The sequence below is a fragment of the Amblyomma americanum genome, chromosome 11, assembly GCF_052857255.1.
Source record: "Amblyomma americanum isolate KBUSLIRL-KWMA chromosome 11, ASM5285725v1, whole genome shotgun sequence".
Lineage (NCBI taxonomy): Eukaryota > Metazoa > Arthropoda > Arachnida > Ixodida > Ixodidae > Amblyomma > Amblyomma americanum.
Genome location: NC_135507.1, coordinates 41,811,375 through 41,818,561, shown reverse-complemented (window position 1 = coordinate 41,818,561; position 7,187 = coordinate 41,811,375). Strand labels below are relative to the sequence as shown.

The window sequence follows — 7,187 nt, the reverse complement described above, 5'->3', positions numbered from 1 at the left end:
ATTATTTTGGGAGAAGAAAGGCTGCGAGGCATCTGGAATCGGGGAAGAAAAATGCCAGGGGGGGGCGGCTAGACACCAGGAATACCGGTTTGGAACCGAAAGTGGACGATTTTACTTTTCGGACCACATTTTTTTGTCGTCCCGCTGATTGCACAAGGGAGAGGTCTATTATATGTGAAGTGTGGCTAGTTTTTTCAACATTGCTAAATAAGCAGCAGCACTTGTTATTATGTGAGTCAAGACAGCATATACAGTGTGACACAACAGTCAAAAAACAGTGAAAAATCAATATTTCGAGAAGCACAGAAAGTAGCATGATGCCTTTTCGCAACAAAGCTCAGAAAGGCGCGGCAATTATTTTTAAGGAACGTAAAATTTCATTTCCATAATGAACACATTTGCCACCGACAAATGGCACCACATTGTTGTTAGTAAATAGTACAGCGGTGCTACAACATTGCGCATCAGTGGCAAATGATAAAATGTTCACCTTTAAAAGCAAATCCCATGTCTTTCTGTGCACTTCTGTGCGAAACCCATCGTGCTACTGTCTGTACTTTGAAATCATTTAATTGTTATCTTTTCTGTGACTTCCGGATTACACTGTATATGGCATGGCTGTATGGAGGAGATGTAGTGTGCTGCGGAGGCATGGAGGAGGTCAGCCTGTTAGTGTTTCATGTATGTGAGTGAGAAGCTGGCGAAGTGGGGGTCGTGCACATCCCAGTCGTATGTCTGTTCTTTGACCTCTACCATGGAATGCTGCTCTTGTGCATTGTAAGACCTTTCATGCACACAAATTTGAAGTCGCCTGGGGCAAGCGATGCTTGGTGCTGGCATCCTTTGTAAGTAATTGCATGGAAATCTTCAATGCCACTCTGAACTCTTCCTGGCCCTGAATGCACCCAGGAAACAGAATTAGGTCAATACAGGTGCATATCCTTGTCAGTGCTCGGGCAGAAGTATAGAATGCAAATAGAATTAGATAATGAGGTTGTAGAAACAGCTCCTTAAGAAAATGGATGAGAATTAAGCTCCACCTTAAGCGTATGACGCGATAGCGTAATGGGATAATGTCCAGATATGCGGAAGTGGTCAATCCCTGCTTTACATTCTGAGATCCCTGGGAGTCCTAATGCCCGTCCTGGCGCAGTGGGGCAGCGGTTAAATGGTGCGTCACTGCACTGGCATGGCAGGTACTCCCAGCGGTGGGCCTTGTGCGGCCCAGGTTGTTCTTCCCGTGTGACCAATCATTAATGTAAGTGCCATCTGCCACAGTGGTGGTGGTGAAAGCATTTATTTGAATATTGCAGAGAGGTTGCGTGGGGAGCACTCCCTAGTGGGCCGCTCCCCTTACAGTACTAGCTGGAGTCCCTTATTCAGGGACCCCATTGGTGTGGGCTGCCACTCGAGCTCGCTGAACTAGGGCTTGTTGGGCCGGTAGGTCCAGGCAGCAGAGCAGGACCGCCTCCCAGTCCTCCCTGGTAGGGGAAGGGGTTAGGGGCGGAAGAGAAGGATTGTGTTGGCATGCCCAGACCATGTGGAACGTGTCAGCCACCACCCCACCGAAAGAGCAGAGGCCAGAGAAAGAAGTGTCAAAATGTTTGAGCACTGCCGGGCACCGTAAAGTGTTAGTAAAAAGTCTAAGCAGTATTCTCTCGTCCGCTTTCCCTAGCCCCTTGAGAGGAGCCGGGTACTGACGGTGCGAGTGCCGGTAATGAGCGGAGATATCTTTGAAAGTTAACAGAGGATAGGAGTCCAGGTCCAGATCGGTAGGGTCTACGTCGGGGGCCCGGTTAGTGAGTGCGTGGGCGACCGAGTTGGCGGCCTCCTTCCCTGTTAAGCCCTGGTGGCCTGGAGTCTAAATGAGAAATCTGGTCGTGGGGTCCTGATCCCGAGCTGCTCTCCGAAGTATTCGTTGCGCTGTTGGCGTTATCCAGCCCAGTTCATAATTCTGGCAAGCCCCTCGCGAGTCAGATATGATAAATTTAGATTCAGCGTGGGAGGTGGCTAGGGCGATTGCTGCCTCCTCCGCGTGGGTTGTGCTAAGTGCCTTAAAAGTGAGACCGTTCACCTGTCTTCCCTCCTGAACGACTGCGGCCGTGTACCATCTTCCCCTGGAATGATGTGGGCCCGCAACGTCTACATCGAAAACGCTGTGTTTGGAACCATATTGGCGGTGCAGGGCATTCGCCCGCGCCTGACGCCGTACATTGTGGTTCTCTCTGTTCATTTTGGTAGGAAGGGGTCGAACACGGAGGGCGCCTCTCCCTAGTTCTGGCACTCGTACCCTTTCCTCAATGTGATGGTGATGTTGTATATGTAGCCGGCTCAGTAGGCGACGACCGGACACGGTCTGGGCAAGACGCGTGTATTGATTAGTGAGGTGACAGTTTGCTCACAATCCGGTGGGCAGGTTGTGATGATGGCGCAAGTGCACGGGACCTAGGTGGCTCTGCTGCCTCCTAGGTTGCTGTCTGGCTACTGCGCTTTCGGAATTCTAAAAACTAATATGGCTATTACTAACGGCCGTCTATCAAATTTCTAATTGCAGTCAGCCGCCTGTTGGCAATAGGCAAAAAGTTTACTAGTAGAATTAAGTCATTTACTCTACCTTGTAGGTGGGCGATCTGCCTGTTTCGCTGAAAATTGTAGAATTATAGGTTTAAAGTGTCTGCATGGCGTTGTTAATAACAACGGTCTTTTTGTTGGCAGCATGTTCGTGATTAAGATGGAGATCTCGGTTAGGCTTTTCGGCTTGATCACCATGCCTCTGTCCTTCTGTAGTTGCGTGGGTGTGATTCGGGAAAACAGCTGCCTGCTGAACGTGTACTCGTCCATCACAGCGCTGCTGCTCATCAACCTGGTCGTTGGCCTCGTCGTCTTCTTCCTGCCGTCTCAGATAAAGATAATGCTCACAGAGACATTCTCTATGGAGCTCATCGTTCACCACCGGGATTCGCCGGACTTCCAGAGGCTCATGGACAGCATGCAGGTAGCCTGCAAGATCCTCGCGGAAAAACAGTTTACAGCGGGTTTCTCGCATCTGTCTATGAAAACTTGCCGCCATATATTGTACAAAAACGGGCAGAGAAAGTAGTTTTCTTGTTTTTTTCTTCCCTCTTAAACCGTGCTCCAAGTGCAGGTTAAAACCCACTCTATGGCTCTTGAATTTAGTTATCCCAATCCCACGCCCATGTCAGTAAAGGAATCGTTGTGGACGTTTCCTTTGCTCATCTGGAGACGTGAAATAATGTCTTCCTCACATCATTAGGCGTTTCACTCGAACACTTTTTTCAGTTGCCAACACAGCGGGCCTTGACGAGCGATTACTAAAAAGTAGAAAAAGATGCGGCAGGGCTCAGCCAGATGTCGTACTAACCCGACGTCATGCTAAACGTTAGAGTTTAAAGCAATGCTTCATTCGCCCAACTCTCGCCGTTGCCCCAGAAGGCACTATAAAGCAGCACCGCAATTCGTATTCCAAAGCCCTTTGATCATTTACGTCGCGAAACTCCCCATGTGGTCCATCTATTTAAATCTCGCACAATCATTTGCACGAAGCCCGTGACCCAGCGCTCTGTCACACCACTTCCCAGATTTCGATGTACGATGGCTCAGTGCTCAAGGCGCTTGGCTCCCGGGCTTGGCTCCGGGGAGCTCCCGGGTCCGAACCCGACTGCACCGGCCTCGTTTCTATAGAGGCGGAAAGCAAAAAGGTACCCGTGTGCTGTGCGATGTCAGTGCACGATAAAGATCCCCAGGTGGTCGAAATTATTCCGGAGCCCTCCACTACGGCTCCACTTTCTTCCATTATTCTTTCACTCCCTCTTTTATTCCTTCATTACGGCACTGTTCAGGTGTCCACCAGGATACGTGAGGCAGTTACTACGCTATCTCGCTTCCTCAAAACCAATTTTCGTTATAAATTTCGCTTTGCGGTGCTCAAAACCTAGTTACAGTGGAAACAGACATGTGGCGCCACCATCTCATTAACAATCCCCGTGGAGATCGTAATAATAATAACAATAGTACTAATAATAATTGGTTTTTGGGGAAAGGAAATGGCGCAGCATCTCTCATATATCGTTGGACACCTGAACCGCGCCGTAATGAAAGGAATAAAGCAGGGAGTGAAAGAAGAAAGGAAGAAAGTGGTGCCGTAGGGCGGCTACGGAATAATTTCGACCACCTGGGGACCTTTGACGTGCACTGACATCGCACAGCACATGGACGCTTTAGCGTTTTTCATGGACGCTTTAGCGTTTTTCCTCCATAGAAACGCAGCCGCCGCGGTCGGGTTCGAACCCGGTAACTTCGGAACAGTAGTCGAGTGCCCTAACCATGGCGATCATACTCAGATTTTATTTCCACGGTTGCATAACCAGTAGGCATTAGAAAACTACGGTATTCGATGACAGCGATGAGGAGCGACACGGGGAGACAGTACGCTTTTGATGACAGCCAAAAATATGTTCCGCGTCATGCGACTGCAGGAGACGATGCACTGCTGCGGAATCTCGAGGAGGAACTTCCGCGACTGGAACGCCAACATGTACTTCAACTGCTCCCGCGCTAAACACAGCAACGAGCACTGCTCGGTGCCTTATTCGTGCTGCAAGCAATATGTAACCGATCAGGTTGGTGTCAGTGTTACTGAAAAATCGCTCTGTTGATATTCTTTTGATTTTCTATCGACAATAATAGAGGTTTTATTCGGTCTTCCTATTTTATGACGGAGTACTTTTTTGTGCCAGGCCCTGCCATTCGATGTCGCCTGTACTGTGGCGTGACTCCATATTCTGTATGCTTTGTCGGCTCAACTCAACACATTGTTTCAAAATATTTGACTGCCTTGAAATGAAATGGTGAGCAGATATGATTTATCAAAAAATACCACTACAAGGATTGCGGGTGGTCCTGCGATTTGAACATCCTGAACTCCAGAGAGCGGAGACGAGTACGTGTAAACATATCGTCCACCTTTACTTTGGGGGAACAGGGAAGCCACTTTCCTAGGTTGACACGTAGAGCTCTCATTATGCTTTTCCTTATGTGGGCTCCGCCGAATACTTTAATGCATTAGTGGATACTGTGTTTGCGACTTCTGAATCGTGAGTAAAATTAAGTCAGTAGTGTCGCACCAGCAGTTTCGTTTGTGTGTGTACATGATCCCTGGCATTACCAGGCTGCAAGTTTCGTAATGTTAACTGCTAGACCAGTATATTCATGACCTACGCCAATAGAACCACGGAGAGTAGGCTCAGGACAAGACAAAGAAGCAATTAACCCAACCATTTCACGTAAAACTCCACGAAACAAATGACTCAGAAGAAGAGAAAGGGCACTTTTTCCTGAAACCGAGCTCTCTTCGTTGTCTTGTACTTCATCTGGAATTCATCTAGTTCGTTCAGTGATCACTTCCAGCAAGTTCCCTTCAGCAATGGGCCAGCAAGCCTCCTGAAGACTCCTGAATTTCTTAATAATATTAATTAGATTTGGGGAAAGGAAATGCCGCAGTATCGGTCTCATATATCGTTGGACACCTGAACTACGCCGTCAGGTAAGGGATAAAGGAAGGAGTGAAAGAAGAGGTGCCGTAGTGGAGGGCTCCGGAATAATTTCGACCACCAGGGTGACTTTAACGTGCACTGACTGACATGGCACACCAGACGGGCGGTGGTGGTAGTGGTTTTATTAAAAATAATAGTAGATTTTTGCTAGCCCCGGCATCTGCCATCGATACTGAAGCACCTGAGCTGGGGCAGCGGAAATAAAGGACAGCAGGCATAATGGAGAAATCTCATGAAAACGAAGGCGGGTGCCGGTTGCGTTTTTACTCGATAAAGAACGCAGCCGCCGGGAGGGTGTCGGGGGTTTGACCTAGGAGCGAACACTGTTTTAACTTAATCACGGAAAAGCGTCAGTCGCGAGGTGACGTACTTGCTCGGTGGTGAGTCTGTCGTGCGGTCGCAACGTGCTCAACATGACCGACTACGACGCTTGGTTCCAGGTGTACACGGGCAACTGACTCGACTCAGCTCACCGCTACGTTCGCGAGAACGTCACCATCATCATGGGCCTCTGCCTCGTCTTCGTAATCTTGCTCGCCTTCGTGCAGATGGTCACGCAGGCTCTCCTCGACGAGATACTCATCATCCGCCGCATCTACGAGAAGTTCTACGAGCGCGCTTACGACATGCGCGCCGCCCACGAGCAGACGGAGCCGACCGCAAACTAGAGTACGCTCACTAGCTTCCCCGGGCGTCGAGTGAGCGGAACTCAATAGACTCTGAACAGGACATTACAAAGGCAGTGCACCTAAACTCACCTGATGATCGCTAACGCAATAATTCTCTTTCAAGCTCAAACAAATTGATTACACCTTCAACAATGCTTTACGAAGGAGCAATATGAACTGATTTATCTATGCTGACATTATATATAGGCGCGAACAATACTGCACCTCTAAAACAACCTTTGAACCATAATGACGACTTGCGGTCACATCTATGCGAGCACTTCCACAAAGACCGCCTTGGCAAATTAGCTGAGGGGTGCTCTGTGATATGACGACCGTCAAAGGAACATGTGTTCAGTTCTGACCTCTAAGCTGCGCAACCTACTGAGTCCTTGCAGTTTGAGGAAAGATAAAAGATGGATCGCAAGCAGGTGAACTCTTTCAGTCCAGCAGGTGTCATGGGCCTTTCCGGGAGCCATCCGGATAACGTATCTCTACTGTTATATTAGTCGTGATCGCACGAACTGTATTTGTGGTCTCCCGTAGATCGGTCGCAAGACAACACAATATAAGAGCGAAAGACAAACCACTGTGCTGCTGATTGCTGCGTGTGAAGCTTTTCCCCCGTGCCGCTGGATGTCGCTGCCTGCGTGAAGCCCGGGCAGTGTCGTTATAGCGCTTGTGTCTGCAGGTCTGCAGGCATACGGGTTTATTTCACACCGGCGATTACCGAAAGTTTCTAGCAGTGTAACCCTCGTGGCCTGTATTACGACCAGCAAGGGTACATAATTGCATGTCCTCTTTATTCCGAGGAGGCACAGGAACTGTTTTCCAAATCGTACATTACCGACCGCGCCACTTTGGCCCGTGAGATAACATGTTGCAAGGACTAGCAGGGATTCAGGACGGAGTCTGGACAGCGGGCAGCACTTCGATCACATACCTG

At 49.0% G+C, this 7,187-nt stretch overlaps 1 pseudogene; it reads left to right on the top strand.

Annotated features, from left to right (window-relative positions):
- Positions 1-2,716: 2,716 nt before the first annotated feature.
- On the top strand, positions 2,717-6,241 carry LOC144109567 (tetraspanin-33-like; annotated as a pseudogene).
- Positions 6,242-7,187: the final 946 nt, after the last annotated feature.